The 16,837-nt window shown below is 41.7% G+C and overlaps 1 protein-coding gene and 10 non-coding genes across 11 annotated transcripts in view; 4 read left to right on the top strand and 7 right to left on the bottom strand.

Annotated features, from left to right (window-relative positions):
- The window catches only part of znf1046 (zinc finger protein 1046), a 659,651-nt gene that overhangs the window by 294,740 nt on the left and 348,074 nt on the right, over positions 1 to 16,837 (top strand). The gene's annotated exons all lie outside the window — the stretch shown is intronic.
- On the bottom strand, positions 3,978 to 4,049 carry trnaf-gaa (transfer RNA phenylalanine (anticodon GAA)). The gene has a single exon. It is a non-coding gene; the product is annotated as a tRNA-Phe (tRNA).
- trnai-aau (transfer RNA isoleucine (anticodon AAU)) lies at positions 4,137 to 4,210 on the bottom strand. Its single transcript has one exon. It is a non-coding gene; the product is annotated as a tRNA-Ile (tRNA).
- Positions 4,317 to 4,388, bottom strand: trnaq-cug (transfer RNA glutamine (anticodon CUG)). Its single transcript has one exon. It is a non-coding gene; the product is annotated as a tRNA-Gln (tRNA).
- On the bottom strand, positions 5,348 to 5,421 carry trnai-aau (transfer RNA isoleucine (anticodon AAU)). Its single transcript has one exon. It is a non-coding gene; the product is annotated as a tRNA-Ile (tRNA).
- trnaq-cug (transfer RNA glutamine (anticodon CUG)) lies at positions 5,529 to 5,600 on the bottom strand. Its single transcript has one exon. It is a non-coding gene; the product is annotated as a tRNA-Gln (tRNA).
- trnai-aau (transfer RNA isoleucine (anticodon AAU)) lies at positions 6,551 to 6,624 on the bottom strand. The gene has a single exon. It is a non-coding gene; the product is annotated as a tRNA-Ile (tRNA).
- trnaq-cug (transfer RNA glutamine (anticodon CUG)) lies at positions 6,732 to 6,803 on the bottom strand. Its single transcript has one exon. It is a non-coding gene; the product is annotated as a tRNA-Gln (tRNA).
- trnak-uuu (transfer RNA lysine (anticodon UUU)) lies at positions 13,262 to 13,334 on the top strand. Its single transcript has one exon. It is a non-coding gene; the product is annotated as a tRNA-Lys (tRNA).
- trnas-uga (transfer RNA serine (anticodon UGA)) lies at positions 13,452 to 13,533 on the top strand. Its single transcript has one exon. It is a non-coding gene; the product is annotated as a tRNA-Ser (tRNA).
- Positions 13,711 to 13,782, top strand: trnah-gug (transfer RNA histidin (anticodon GUG)). Its single transcript has one exon. It is a non-coding gene; the product is annotated as a tRNA-His (tRNA).

The raw sequence follows: 16,837 nt of genomic DNA, 5'->3' as shown, positions 1-16,837 counted from the left end.
TACATTACCCCAATGCAATACAAGAATTACATTCAAGAGGTTCGCAACTAACATACATTTCCTGACTTCAGCATATATACACCACCGATCTTAACAGGTGGAGTTTTGGTGTAACGTCACTTGTCAGTCATTGTTCAGTCCTCCATTGGCCGCCCCTTCGACATACTTCCTCTTTTTCTACGAATTCTCTGCCCAACAACAAAGTATACATCTTTCTGTGTTCTGTGTTCAGTTTTAACACCTCTCTTCAGACAGGAAGTTTCTGCAGAGCTGAATTTAATTTTGGACCCGCATCTATCTACTTCTGCAAAAATGCTAATTAGTATGCACAGCACTCACCCACAACATTAGAAGTTCAGTTAATATATGACCCTTACATGACCAATACAAATAATTGTTTGATTAAAAGAAAAAGAGACAAAAATAATAAAAAACTCATTGCTATTTTACAACACAACCTACCCCAACTCTTAACCCAACCTCACAGTAACAAACCTCCATGTGGGTTTCATTGATTCAATGTCTTGTACATGGCACAGAATACAACCTATCGCAGTTTATTAAAATCACACCTACCCCAGCCCTAGGCCCAACCTCACAGTAACCCGCTATGTTTTATTCAATTTTACACCTACCCCAACCCTAAACACAACCTCAGAGTAACCAGTTTTAATTTTTTTTATTTTTATGAATGTCTACTACAGCTACATCAATCGCAAACCCAGCCTACGTGTGGCATAACTGCCGACCCCTTAGAGGTCATCCAGCCAACTTGCAGTGTAATCTCCTCCACTTGTAGGTCTCTGAGCTGCAGCAACACTTAAATGCTCTGACACAGAGACACAAAAGACTTTTAACCTCCTCTTGGAGAGGAGAGAGTCTCCGACCCTGGATCTCAGGTCTTCTATGGAGGGACTGTCAGGAATCCTGTAAGAGCATCCCATCCACACAACCTCTTGCCATAAAAAAACAAAGCAGAATGTGTGGTGAAGGAACTCCGGGTTGACAGAGCCTTGTCCTTGCTTCAAGCAATGTGCTAACAAAGTGCTGAACAGAGTGGCACAAAGGATAGCGCTTATGACTATGGATCAGAAGATTCTCGGTTATGGAAACCAAGAAACTGTATGAGAGAATGCGTAAGTGTATGAGTGGCACTTGTTCAAGCGGAGCAGGGATGTGCCAGCGATCAGAAAGAACTGGAGTTTGTGCCAAGACTGGGTTTCAAAAGTGGCAATTTCCATATGGTCTAGCAGTCAGGATTCCTGATTTTCACCCAGGTGACCCAGGTTCGACTCCCGGTATGGGAAGGCTTAAGTACTTTTGCTCCTGTTCTTTTTGGCCAGCGGTCGGACTGCAGCTACCTTATAGGGTGTGGTTGTGGAACTGCTATGTAAGACTTCGATAGCTCAGTTGGTAGAGTGGAGGACTGTAGGACCAATTCTTAGGTCGCAGGTTCGACTCCAGCTCAAAGGACGTCTTTTGTGCTCAAAGCAGCTTTCTTGCCTTTACAAAGATATCATCGGCACCACTGCTCGAAGTTCACCATGGAGGTGAAAAGGAAGTTCCCTGACCAGGAATCGAACTCGGGCCGCGGCGGTGAGAGCGCCGAATCCTAATTACTAGACCACCAGGCTAGACCATCAAGCCTAGCTGTGGGCTTCCACCCAGGTGTGCTGCAGCTGCTCTGACAAAAATAACTCTAACATTTGTAACCTCCTCCTAGAGAAGAGAAAGTCTCAGAGCCTGGATCACAGTTCTTCTTGGGAGGGACTGTCACATGCTCTGTGTTAGAGCATCCTATCGACACCACAACTTGCCATGACAAGAAAGCACAGCAAGCGTTGAAGGAACTGCATGTTGACCGAGCCGTGTCCTCTTTCCAAGCAGCATGCTAATGAGCACTGCTGACGCAGACTGGGCCAGTGGCGCATACTGCCACCTGTAATTCGTGGTTATTCTTGGTTACACCGGCCAATCACGGTCCGAGTTGGAACCAAGATTTTTTTTAATTCTTGGTTACGCTGGCCAATCTTGTCCCGAGCTGGAACCAAGATTCACCCTATTCTTGGTTACGGCAGCCAATCATGTTCCAAGTTACAATGAACGCTATGGCCAATCAGAGCCCTTATAACATTCATGATTTGTACTGTATTAACAGATTTCGTTGTGGATTAATTCGGACAACAATTACAAAGTAAGTATTTTTATAACAAGTTGGTTTAAATGAATAACCATTACAGTAACATTAATTACAACAACACAATTATTATATGATTGTTATAGATGTTATATGACGTTGCTTGTCAAGATTAATGTTAGCCGACCAAGCACACTGTACAGTTTTTCTACAAACATTTTAATGCAGTTATTATACATTACTTCACTTTATATTGTCATTTACTACCATAGTTACAATAATGCCCGTGCATTATTCTCACACATTAATAAATCACTTTACTAATAATAAATATAAGGCTCAATTCATCAGTCATTAATTATAAACAAATAGTATAATAACGCTCACATATCACTACATCACTAATCATAAACTAATCTAAACATGCTCACGCATAATACATCACTAATCATAAAGCATAAAACAATATGGATCACGCATGATTGCATCACTAATAATAAACCAATAATATAAGGGTCACAATTTAATCCATCACTAATAATAATAACATTATTATTAGTGATGGATTGATGTGTGACCCTTATATTGTTGGTTTATTATTAGTGATGTAATCATGCATGATCCATATTAATTAATTAAAAACTGCATTAAAATGTTTGTAGTAAAACTGTACAGTTTGCTTGGTCGGCTAACATGAATCTTACCAAATGGTGTTATAAAACATCTATAACAATCATATAATAATTATGTTGTAGTAATTAACGTTACTGTAATGGTTATTAATTTAAACCACCTTGTTAAAAAAATACTTGCTTTGGAATTGGTATCCGAATTAATCCGCGTCGAAATCTTTTATTACAGTACAAATCATGGATGGTATAAGGGCTCTGATTGGCCATAGCGTTCATTGTAACTCGGAACACGATTGGCTGCCTTAACCAAGAATAGGGTGAATCTTGGTTCCAGCTCACAAAGTGATTGGCCGGTGTAACCAAGAATAACCACGACTTACAGGTGGCAGTATGAGCTAACCGGCCACTTACTGCCAAGCTTAATAAAAATCTTCCAGTTGGTGCTGCCCCGGCTAAAGAAAAAAAAATGTTAAAAAAAAAAAATAATACGGCCTTGCCAGAAAGTAGCAGAATGTCAATACAAGGCGGTGGCAATGTGCATTGATTTCTGAGTAACTCGTCATTCGGCATGCAGGACTCCTCACACGTTTACTGGAGCAGGACCAGGTAGGGCCTTCAAAAGAAAAGCGCACTATTCCAGGCAATTTGACGACTAAACGGCAGGCAGGGCAAAGAGGCCACCACAGAGCAAATTTGATCTTTTTTTTCTATTTTGACCACGTCGAAAATTGCTAATTTTTGATTGCTCTGAGGGGAATTAGCTCAAATGGTTAAGCGCTCGCTTTGCATGCTAGAGGTAGCGGGAACAATGCCTGCATTCTCCACCTCTGTTTTCATGCCTTTTTACATTGGCTTTTTTTGCAAAGCTGGTGGCACCTTGGGAATTTAAAGCGAAACTACTTACATCAGCTTTGCCGGTTTCCGTGTAGTACAAATCATTGCAAACCTTCAGAAGCCCTATCAAATCATAGTTTTCATTTATTCAGCAGCGTGTCTGCAGTGGGACATCAAAGCGCTAAATACATAGCATTATAGAGTGCTGTCGATCAGGCCATTGGAATCATCGCCAGAAGCAACGTGACCATCTGGGAGGAAGATAGCATTTTGGTCAAGTGGAAGCAGGTGGACTTAAGGGTGAAGCAGCTAGGCTTTTGGGTGACTTTCAGTCACCTTACCCTTGTGCACAAAATAGAACAACATGACTGTTTTGCCAAAACCCAAATCGAACCAGGGATCTTTAGATCTTCAGTCTAACGCTCTCCCAACTGAGCTATTTCGGCTTCCCTTTCCAAGTATCCTGCAGCATTCATGTCTGTGAGACTTAGCAGAATCCTGAAATGCCTCTGAGGCCTTAAAGGGTTAAAGTTTGGCCAGTACAGGGATCGAACCCGCGACCTTGGCATTATTAGCACCACGCTCTAACCAGCTGAGCTAACCGGCCACTTTCTGCATGTTTGCTAAAAAGCTCAGAGTGACTGTCATTTTCCGGCCTTCAAAAGATAAGAATGCTATTCCAGCTTTTTTTGTGCAGTGCTGGTAAAAAAACAAGGTCCCACCGAGATTTGAACTCGGATCACTGGATTCAGAGTCCAGAGTGCTAACCATTACACAATGGAACCTCAAGTCTTCTGGTTGGTGCTGCCCGGCCTAAGGTGAAAAAAAAAGTAAAAAAAAAAAAAGAAGAAAAAAAAAAGAAAACGGCCTTGCCAGAAAGTAGCAGAATGTCAATACAAGGCAGTGCCAATGTGCATTGATTTCTGTGTAACTCATCATTCAGCATGCAGGGCTCCTCACACGTTTACTGGAGCAGGACCAGGTAGGGCCTTCAAAAGAAAAGCGCACTATTCCAGGCAATTTGACGACTAAACGGCAGGCAGGGCAAAGAGGCCACCACAGAGCAAATTTGATCTTTTTTTTCTATTTTGACCACGTCGAAAATTGTCAGTTTTTGATTGCTCTGAGGGGAATTAGCTCAAAAGGTTAAGCGCTCGCTTTGCATGCTAGAGGTAGCGGGAACAATGTCTGCATTCTCCACCTCTGTTTTTAATGCCTTTTTACATTGGCTTTTTTGCAAAGCTGGTGGCACCTTGAGGGTTTAAAGCGAAACTACTTATGTCAGCTTTGCCGGTTTCCGTGTAGTACATATCATTGCAAGCCTTCAGAAGCTCTATCAAGTCAGTTTTCTTTTATTCAGCAGCGTGTCCGCAGTGGGACATCAAAGCGCTAAATACATAGCATTATAGAGTGCTGTCGATCAGGCCATTGGAATCATCGCCAGAAGCAATGTGACTATCTGGGAGGAAGATAGCGTTTTGGTCAAGTGGAAGCAGGTGGACTTAAGGGTGAAGCAGCTAGGCTTTTTGGGTGACTTTCAGTCACCTGACCCTTGTGCACAAAATAGAACAACAGCACTGTTTTGCTGAAATCCAGAATCGGACCAGGGACCTTTAAATATTATGTCTAACACTCTCCCAACAGAGCTATTTCGTCTGCCCTTTCACAAGTATCCTGCAGCATACATGTATGTGAGACTAAGCAGAATCCTGAAATGCCTCTGCGGCCTTAAAGGGTAAAAGTTTGGCCATTACGGGGATCGAACCCGGGACCTTGGCGTTATTAGCACCACACTCTAACCAGCTGAGATAACCGGCCACTTTCCGCCATGTTTGGTAAAAAGCTCAGAGTAACTGTCATTTTCCGGCCTTCAAGAGATAAGAATGCTATTCCAGCTTTTTTTGTGCAGTGCTGGTAAAAAAACAAGGTCCCACCGAGATTTGAACTCAGATCACTGGATTCAGAGTCCAGAGTGCTAACCATTACACCATGGAACCTCAAGTCTTCTGGTTTGTGCTGCCCGGGCTAAAGAGAAAAAAAAGAAAAAAAAAAAGAAAGAAAGAAAACGGCCTTGCCAGAAAGTAGCAGAATGTCAATACAAGGCAGTGCCAATGTGCATTGATTTCTGAGTAACTCGTCATTCGGCATGCAGGGCTCCTCACACGTTTACTGGAGCAGGACCAGGTAGGGCCTTCAAAAGAAAAGCGCACTATTCCAGGCAATTTGACGACTAAACGGCAGGCAGGGCAAAGAGGCCACCACAGAGCAAATGTGATCTTTTTTTTCTATTTTGACCACGTCGAAAATCGTCAGTTTTTGATTGCTCTGAGGGGAATTAGCTCAAATAGTTAAGCGCTCGCTTTGCATGCTAGAGGTAGCGGGAACAATGTCTGCATTCTTCACCTCTGTTTTTAATGCCTTTTTACATTGGCTTTTTTTGCAAAGCTGGTGGCACCTTGAGGGTTTAAAGCGAAACTACTTACGTCAGCTTTGCCTGTTTCCGTGTAGTACATATCATTGCAAGCCTTCAGAAGCCCTATCAAGTCAGTTTTCTTTTATTTAGCAGCGTGTCCGCAGTGGGACATCAAAGCGCTAAATACATAGCATTATAGAGTGCTGTCGATCAGGCCATTGGAATCATCGCCAGAAGCAATGTGACTATCTGGGAGGAAAATAGCGTTTTGGTCAAGTGGAAGCAGGTGGACTTAAGGGTGAAGCAGCTAGGCTTTTTGGGTGACTTTCAGTCACCTGACCCTTGTGCACAAAATAGAACAACAGCACTGTTTTGCTGAAATCCAGGATCGGACCAGGGACCTTTAAATATTAAGTCTAACGCTCTCCCAACAGAGCTATTTCGTCTGCCCTTTCACAAGTATTCTGCAGCATACATGTCTGTGAGACTAAGCAGAATCCTGAAATGCCTCTGAGGCCTTAAAGGGTAAAAGTTTGGCCAGTACGGGGATCGAACCCGTGACCTTGGCGTTATTAGCACCACGCTCTAACCAGCTGAGCTAACCGGCCACTTTCTGCCATGTTTGCTAAAAAGCTCAGAGTAACTGTCATTTTTCGGCCTTCAAGAGATAAGAATGCTATTCCAGCTTTTTTTGTGCAGTGCTGGTAAAAAAACAAGGTCCCACCTAGATTTGAACTCGGATCACTGGATTCAGAGTCCAGAGTGCTAACCATTACACCATGGAACCTCAAGTCTTCTGGTTCGTGCTGCCCGGGCTAAAGAGAAAAAAAAGTAAAAAAAAAAAAAAAAAGAGAACGGCCTTGCCAGAAAGTAGCAGAATGTCAATACAAGGCAGTACCAATGTGCATTGATTTCTGAGTAACTCGTCATTCAGCATGCAGGACTCCTCACATGTTTACTGGAGCAGGACCAGGTAGGGCCTTTAAAAGAAAAGCGCACTATTCCAGGCAATTTGACGACTAAACGGCAGGTAGGGCAAAGAGGCCACCACAGACAAAATTTGATCTTTTTTTTCTATTTTGACCACGTCGAAAATCGCCAATTTTTTGATTTCTCTGAGGGGAATTAGCTCAAATGGTAAAGCGCTCGCTTTGCATGCGAGAGGTAGCGGGAACAATGCCTGCATTCTCCACCTCTGTTTTCATGCCTTTTTAAAGCGAAAAAGGTTTAAATTGAAACTCTCCTGATTCAATCGTCCCTAGAAGCGACGTGACCATCTGGAAGTAAGATAGCTTTTTGGTCAAGTGGAAGCAGTTGGACTTAAGGGTGCAGCAGCTAGGCTTTTTGGGTGACTTTCGGTCACCTAAGTCTTGTGCCCAAAACTGAAAAACAACACTACTTTACCAAACCCTGGACCTCTAACCAGGGACCTTTAGATCTTCAGTCTAACACTCTCCCAACTGAGCTATTTCAGCTGCCGTTTCATAGTTTTTCTGCAGCATAGACGTGTGTAAGACCGAGCAGAGCCCTTAAATGCATCTGAGGCCTAAGAGAGTAAGAGCTTGGCCTGTACAGGGATCGATTCCACAACCTTGCCATTATTAGCACCATAGTCTAACCAGCTGAGCTAACCGGCCACTTCCTGCCTAAAGCACTAGAAAGCCCAGAGTAACTGTCATTCCCTGGCCTTCAAGAGATTAACATTCTATTCCAGCTTTTTTTGTGCGGTGCTGGCAAAATAACAGGTCCCACTGAAATTTGAACTCAGATCGCTGGATTCAGAGTCCAGAGTGGTCACCATTACACCATGGAACCTCAAGCTTGTTGTGTGATGCTGTCAGAGCTGTAGGGAATGAATAAAAAAAAAAACAGCCTTGCAGGAAAGTAGCAGAATGTCAATCCAAGGTGGTGCCAATGTGCATTGATATCTGAGTAACTGAGTCATTCTGAGTCATTCGGCATGCAGGGCTCCTAACACGTTTACTGGAGCAGGAATAGGTAGGGCCTTCAAAAGAAAAGCGCGCTATTCCAGGCAATTTGACGACTAAACGGCAGGCAGGGCAAAGAGGCCACCACAGAGCAGATGTGATCTTTTTTTTTTTTTTTTTGACCACACCAAAAACTACCAATTTGAATTTTTCCAAGGGGAATTAGCTCAAATGGTAGAGCGCTCGCTTAAGCATAGGAAGGGGTGCAATCATCTTGCTCACTCACAAGCGAACAAGCCGCAAAAAAACGGAAAAATGCGACAAATTTCGCTTGCAGTAGTGTTCGCGGCTTTGTGACTGTGCATAATGTGGTATTTTGGTTGCATATTGCATGTCACTCTAAATGTCATTTTTTGCGTGCTGGATTCGAACACACAATCTGTGTAACACAATATCCAATCAGTGTCGGTTTCAGCGGAGCCAATCAGCTGCGCTCTTATTGAAATTTTACTGACGTAACACAGGCAATTATATTGATATTACTATTATTATGTGGATATTGTTCTTAAAAAGCATATTACGTTAATTAAAAATGAATAAAAATGTTTCAATTAAACATATGTATGCATGTTTATGTATATATAAGTATATTATATATATTTATGTATTAATATATAAATATATACTATACTATATATATATATATATATATATATATATATATATATATATATTTATATGTGTTATATTTCTTTATGTAATAACTTTAAATGAATGCACACAAAAACAAGTAATATGCAAAATGGTTTATTAAAATGAATACAAATATTAAAATCGCAAAACAATTTAAAAAATGTAAAAAACAAAAAAAAACATATCTTAATATATAAACTATATAATATACAATAAATAAAAACACTACAATATATATTTATTTATTATGCACATATAATATATTAAAACAATACTATTTATAAATATATTTATTTATTATACACATTATATAAAAACAACACTCTATATATATATATTTATTTTTATATACACAATATATTAAACAATAATATAAATAAATAATAAAACGCAAGAGTAGGGGCACATAATATATAAAATATAGTATTTAAGCAATGTATAAAATGTTATTTTTTTAAGAAATATAAATATATTTTTACATAAAATACACACAAATATTAAATAAGTACACACAAGACAAAATAAGAGTGGGCCTATAAGTGCCACTTTAAAATGCTAAATATTAACACACAATAATTAAATAAAATGAGAGAGAGAGAGAGTACCCATGTAACATTTACAAAAATATATACAGCAATTTGTCCTTTATTCTGAAGCTGGAGTTTGTCCTTTATTTTGCTGGCGCTGTTCTGCCAACCAGTTCTCTAAGGATTTGCCATTTGAAATTTGCAGGCAAAATGTGGCATTACCAAATCGGCTATGGCCAAACTCCTTAGTCTTTGGTTGCCCACATTTGCTGCAAACATTAAAAGTAACTGCACGCACATACTTCCTTTTGTGGACTCTACTTTCCTTCTCCTGTTCCCGTGCAGGTGGAGGAACAGCAGGTGCAGGTGGAGCAGGTGCAGGTGGAGGAACAGCAGGTGCAGGTGGAGCAGGTGCAGGTAGAGGAACAGCAGGTGCAGGTAAAGCTGGGACTGCACTGGATGTTGGTGCATCAAATGATGGAATCACCATTGACACACTCATGTCTGGGTTAAAAACAAGTGTGCCAAACAATGATCCAGGTCCTGAAATGGGCTGTACAACACCTGGTGCTGTGGGGGGTGGTGCAATGGGGCACACCGTGCTGGGGGTTGGTGGAAAGGAGCACACCGTGGTGGGGGCAGACACAATGGGGCGCACTGTGGTGGGGGCCGGCGCAATAGGGTGCACTGTGGTGGAGGCTGGTATGATGGGGCACACTGGTGGAGGCTGGCGAGATGGGGCGCACTGTGGTGAAGGTCGGTGTGACGGGGCACACCATGCTAGGGGCCGGTGCAATGTGGCAGACTGTGGTGGGGGTTGGCGCTGTGGGGCATACCGTCGTGGGGGCTGGTGGAAAGGAGCACACCGTGGTGGCATCCGGCAGGAAGGAGCAAACTGTGGTGGTTGCAGAAGCAGACTTTCGACCAGGTCGAAGAAGAGGTGCCTGTCCTTCTTTATTTGGAGGAAAGACAAACTGGTGTTTGGGGCCTGATGTTGATGGTGCCTCGTCCAATTTTTCCCTCGGCAAAGGAAGCTGCGTATCTGCCACAGCAATTGGATCAAGTGGAGTCAGTCCCTGAGTGAGTACACTCATTTCCTGATCCTTTTGCCTCCGTTGAAACCTGATAATAAATGATATGTATTATACATATATATTAATTTAGAAGTATTCAGGTAATTTAAAGAAAATAATGTGCTTTGCTTACCACTGAATAAGCGTCTTCTGGTTTAGCTCAAAAAGCTGGATCACTGTTTCATCCATCAGCCTGCGACTGCCAAGCACCAGATCCCGGATGTGGTGGTAATCGGTCAGTATTTTAGACCACCTGGGCGTGCGAACACCAGCCTTCTTGGAAGTGGACTTGTGAACGGCACACAGCTTTGTACAAATGGCCTCAACCAAGCGGCTGGTGCTAGGCCACTGTGCTGGACCCCCAGGATGTCCAATCAGACAGCGCTTGACGCTCTCCACACCTGCAGTGACTCCGGAGCGCTTCGGTGCCTTAAAGCGCGCATGTGTCAGCTGAGGCTGATGTCGAGGCTGGTAGTTGATGCGCTGTTTATCAACATCCAGGAGAGCTGTCCACAGCTGGATGGCCTCTGTCACCTGCAGGTCAGTGAGGTAAGGAGCCTCACGAAGACCTACCAAATAAGCAGCCAGATCCTGGACCTTGTCCCACCCAGCAATGCCATCAGGTCCAATGATTTACTCCCTGGTAAATACAGAATAAATGTAGTATATGTGGAATAAAAAAAGACTAAATCAAATTAAGTTCTTAATATATCTTACCTGAGCCTCAACAGAGAGACTGTCTCCAGACTTGGATGGCTGTGACGGCACTGAGGGGGCTGGGCTAGGAAGCTGTCCTTCTCCACCAGCAGATGTGGACAGCTCAGCCAGTGATGCTGGGGACTGAGGCAGAGGCGAAGATGAGAGGCTGTTTCTAAGATCACGGCAGGGGTCATCCTCATACAGCACTGGAACTGTGATGTCCTCCATGATCTCCTCCTCAAACCCGTCATCTTGTAGATCCTCGTCATCTACTTCCTCCACCAGCCTGTTTCCTCCTCTGGGTTCTGGAGCACCGGAGTCAGGGTTTTGCCTGTCTGGCTGTAAAGGTGCTCCATTCCCAGCAATTCACCTTAAAAAAATATAACAATAAAAAAACATATTAAATAAAACTAATGATAAAATAAACATTTAGATTACCATTTTGTGTAGTACATTAAAAGCTTAATGAATAACTTCCATAACAACTAATTAATGGATTTCTTGCCTGTATATGCTTTAGGAGGGTGATAGCGGTTATCCCAGGGCTTGCGTCCTGAGACATATCTTTTGGTGGACAATGAGCTTTGTGTTTTTCCTCTCTCTCTCCCTGCAGGTAACTGTGTCCACCTGGTAGCAATCATTGGATCTTTCTAGAGAGGAGAGAGAGTATTTAACCTGAGCTGCACTTCAAACCAGTGTTGGTGGTGTTAAGTGCAGTGGCTGAGCTTTTCTCCAAATTCAGACCTGACTCATGAGGTGAACCGATCAATTCTTTTTCCGGCTCTAAATGCGTATGATGGGCTCATGATGAACAAGTGACTCAGACCCAATAGAGGACTCAAGAGATGAACGGATCAATTCTTTTTCCAGCTCTAAACGCGTATGATTGGCCCTTGAGGAACGAATGACTGAAATCCGATAGAGGACTCGAGAGATGAACGGATCAATTATTTTTTTCGGCTCTAAACGCGTATTATTGGCCCTTGAGGAACCATTGACTCAGACCCGATAGAGGACTCGAGAGATGAACGGATCAAATATTTTTCCTGCTCTAAACGCGTATGATTGGCCCGTAATGAACGAGTGACTCAGACCCGATAGAGGACTTGAGAGGTGAACGGATCCTGAGAGGACTTGTAGTTCCCAAATCATATTGAAGATTCGTTTAAAATGAACGAAATGTTCATGATCGACCCATTACTAAACCTGGTTAGATACCTGCTCCAGTCGGGGATTGAACCTTGTGATCTACCCAAAGTGTTATTTATGGACGTATTTCTTGAACCAGTACTGTTATATATGCATTGATTAGTTTCTGGTGGGCAAAAAATACAAAATATAACCTTAATTTTGCTTCTTTCTTTCTCAATTTCTCAAATTTTCTTATTTTTCTTGTGCTTTTTTCTTCCCCTTCCAAAACAGACTATTGTTCCCCAGCTTTAGCGGAGTCGGTAGAGGGTCCAGGGTTCAAGTCCGTGTTCGGGCATGACTGAGTGGTTAAGGCGATCGACTTGAAATACGTTGGGGTGTTCTCCCGCAGGTTCAAGTCCTGCCAACTATACCCACATCCTGTTACTTTTTAAAATTGCAGCAGTCATCAATTGTTTGCATTTCCATTGTTTCTTGGGAAAAGCGTTGTGCTGGTAGGAGGAGAAAAACAACAGAGTGTTCTCACTGAAGAGAAAGGGGCTTATCACAGGGAGGAACATACCACACATAGGTGACAACGGCTGTTTCATAGCTCGCCATGATCGTATAGTGGTTAGTACTCTGTGTTGTGGCCGCAGCAACCCCGGTTTGAATCCGGGTCACGGCAGGTTTTTCAAGGTGACATTGGTGTCGCATTCTGTGTTGCCATCCGTTATCTCCAGCCTCCTTTTAGTGCAGGCTGTGCTAATGGCACGTCCTGAATGTTTACGTTTCCTAAAGTGTGGAAGACTAGGGATATGATATAAGAGAAATAGGATCTTTGATGCCAGCATGCTGTGTAGATAAGTACTGATCAAGTCACGCTTCTAAGGCATGGAAGGAATCTTTTCAATTGTTGAGTGTCCATTCATTGCCACAACAGCACAAAGACATTCTGCAGTTATCATTGATCTATTTAATGTCTCCTACATGACATGAAGTCCAAACTATTGTGTTGTACTGATGTCTACACCTACAAAAACCATAAACCGAACCTCAAAGTAACCTGTCGTGTTTTAGCAACCTCCACACCAACCATAAGCTTAAAACCCCATCTCACGGTAAACTTTAGTGTACTGTAAAGGTCTGCGCCGACCACAACCCAAACCTTGCCTACTTGTAACTTACTGTTGTGGAGCTCGGATAGCTCAGTCGGTAGAGCATCAGACTTTTAATCTGAGGGTCCAGGGTTCAAGTCCCTGTTCGGGCGTGTGACGCTCATTTTGTGGAGCCACAGCTTTTGCCGTTGAGCTATCGCTTGATAAAGTTTCATCTGGATGCACAATATGTGTACTAGGCATAAAGAAATGGCAGTACAGGCAGTCTTGTAGTCGTGGCCGAGTAGTTAAGGCGATGGACTTGAAATCCATTGGGGTCTCCCTGCGCAGGTTCGAATCCTGCCGACTACGTCCTCCCCCTTTTTAAAATTGCAGCAGTCGTCAATTGTTTGCATTTCCATTGTTTCTTGGGAAAAGCGTTGTGCTGGTAGGAGGAGAAAAACAACAGAGTCTTCTCACTGAAGAGAAAGGGGCTTATCACAGGGAGGAACATACCACACATAGGTCACAAGGTCTGTTTCATAGCTCGCCGTGATCGTATAGTGGTTAGTACTCTGCGTTGTGGCCGCAGCAACCCCGGTTTGAATCCGGGTCACGGCAGGTTTTTCAAGGTGACATTGGTGTCGCACTCTGTGTTGCCATCCGTTATCTCCAGCCTTCTTTTAGTGCAGGCTGTGCTAATGGCACGTCCTGAATGTTTACGTTTCCTAAAGTGTGGAAGACTAGGGATATGATATAAGAGAAATAGGATCTTTGATGCCAGCATGCTGTGTAGATAAGTACTGATCAAGTCACGCTTCTAAGGCATGGAAGGAATCTTTTCAATTGTTGAGTGTCCATTCATTGCCACAACAGCACAAAGACATTCTGCAGTTATCATTGATCTATTTAATGTCTCCTACATGACATGAAGTCCAAACTATTGTGTTGTACTGATGTCTACACCTACAAAAACCATAAACCCAACCTCAAAGTAACCTGTCGTGTTTTAGCAACCTCCACACCAACCATAAGCTTAAAACCCCATCTCACGGTAAACTTTAGTGTACTGTAAAGGTCTGCGCCGACCACAACCCAAACCTTGCCTACTTGTATATTACTGTTGTGGAGCCCGGATAGCTCAGTCGGTAGCAGTGGTGGTAAGAGTACAAAAAAATTGTACTCAATTACAAGTACTGTTACATTGCTGAAATTGTACTCAATTACAAGTAAAAGTACTGGTGTTAAAAAGTACTCAAGTAAAAGTACAAATTACTCTTCGTAAAAACTACTCAAATTACAAAATTACAAATTACTTTTTTAGCTTGGCGGTATTGGTGGAATTATCCATAAATGCGGAGTCAGACAAGATCCAGGCAGTAAAACACATTTTACATAACACGTTTAAAGATGCTATAAACACTTTAAAAAAAAACAGTGTGTAAACAGCATTAATTATAGATTATAATTATAGAGCACCTATAAAGGAAACCCACGCCAACATGGGGAGAACATGCAAACTCCACACAGAAACACCAGCTGACTCACCCAGGGCTTCAACCAAAAAACTTTTTGCTTTGAGGCGATAGCAATACCCACTGCGCACCATGATTATTTTACAAAAACAATGTTTTGCTATTTTGAGTATAAAGATAACAGAAATATGCACAAATGCACGGCTTTTTATCATTTCAAATGATGCCTCTTTTATCTGTACGATCAATAGATGATTTAATATATAAAAAAAACACTTGCAAATTATGGAGAAACTTTGTTAATTACCTAATTCGCGAACTGAACCGTCAGAAACCACAGAACAACACTGCCTAGTGCCTAAACATATTATTAATAAATTAAATATCACACAAATTAAGTTATGTCTTCTTACCATAATGTTTTTTTTTCAGATTATAGACTGAAGTCTTGTAAAAAAAAAAAAAAAGGGTTTCTGCAGATATCATAATGTCAAATTTAAGACTTTTTAAGACTATGTCACATCTTTAATATTGTTCAATTTTATTGTTTAATTTCAAAAATAATTATTTTTTATTATTTTTATAATTTATTATGATTACAACATTGGGTGACGGGGTGGGGCAGTGGGTAGCGCTCTCGACTCAAGGCAAAAAGGTCGCTGGTTCAAGCCTTGGCAGGGTCAGTTGGCATTTCTGTGTGGAGTTTGCATGTTCTCCCGTGTTGCGTGGGTTTGCTCAAGATGCTCCGGTTTTCGACACAGTCCAAAGACATGCATTTTAGGTGAATTAGGTAAGCTAAATTGTCTGTTGTTGTAAATGAGAACGGGTTGCAGCTGGAAGGGCATCCGCTGTGTAAAACATATGCTGGATAAATTGGCGGTTCATTCTGCTATGGCGACCCCAGATTAATAAAGGAACTAAGCCAAAAAGAAAATTAATGAATGATTATAAAGTTTTATAACTTTTCAAGATTTTTTAAATCAAAGTTTGATGCATCACTCACTTTTGTTTATATCTCGGACAGTTCTACCTATTAAAGTTAAATATCACTGACAACAGAACATGGGTTACTCTACAATTTTTTTTATTATTATTCTGGCAAGAATAATAGCAAAAAAAAATAAAAAATAAATTTTGCCCACTCAACAATTGATACATTATTGTCTGGCTAGTTTCTGTCCTCTACTAATGAGCTGAAAAGGCAATAATGGTCCAACAATCCTGTCCATCATCACCAATAAAGCCTAGAAATTGGGCATCAGTATACTGTTAGCCGATGGGTTCATATATTATTTTCCAGTTATCAAATACTTAATTTGTTACTTAATTTTTGTTACATTGCTTTAACTTCAAAATGATCCATCAGTGTAAAACCTATAAATGGTGGAAAAACATATTCTGTAATCTTAAAACCACCTGGGTCTCCACTTTTGCCATGGCCTCTTTTTTGTTGTAATAAACTTATCCCCCAGGTTTTTCCAAACTTTAACAAAACACTTCCTTTCCATGGCTGTTGCAATTTCTAGCCAAGAATTATTGGTCATCTGGTTATCTCTTTGCTGATCACGCATGGTCGGATAGTTAAGATGTCTGTACAGTCGTACTGTTACAGACAAAATCTCTTCAAAGTGATTCAAATTCAACTCAAATCAAGCGCGACGCCGTGCGAACTGATCACCCGAAACCATGTCGCGCGCATCCAAAGTGAACCTCTGCAAACACAGCGATGACGTCACATTCGCCGCGCGCACTGAGCTATTGCATGCTGGGCTTATTTGTAGTTTTAATACTACAAATTACAATAGGACTAGTGAAATAAAGAACTACACCACCACGAAACCAAGCAACAACAAAAAAATACTTTAAATGAGCATTAGAAGTAGCGTTACATGTACATCGGAAAAATAAGACCTGGGCAAACATATTTCAGATCTAGAACAGCGAATTTAAGACTTTTTAAGGGCTAAAATTTAGATGTTTATATTTTAGACATTTTAAGACCCCACGGAAACCCTGTGTAAGCCGGATTGCACAGCAGAGGGCAGGTTTCATCCACTTATTTTTTGCGCTTTTTGGATATGCACATAACGGTTGATGGATGCGCATATTTATTGAAAATGTGTGTGAATGGACAAACCAGCAGGCTAAGCACATTGTAAAACATCTAAAGTGTTGTTTTGGTCATTCTAAGCCGCCTCAAC

Source organism: Danio rerio, chromosome 4, assembly GCF_049306965.1.
Source record: "Danio rerio strain Tuebingen ecotype United States chromosome 4, GRCz12tu, whole genome shotgun sequence".
NCBI lineage: Eukaryota > Metazoa > Chordata > Actinopteri > Cypriniformes > Danionidae > Danio > Danio rerio.
This window is presented reverse-complemented; position numbering and strand designations above follow the sequence as displayed.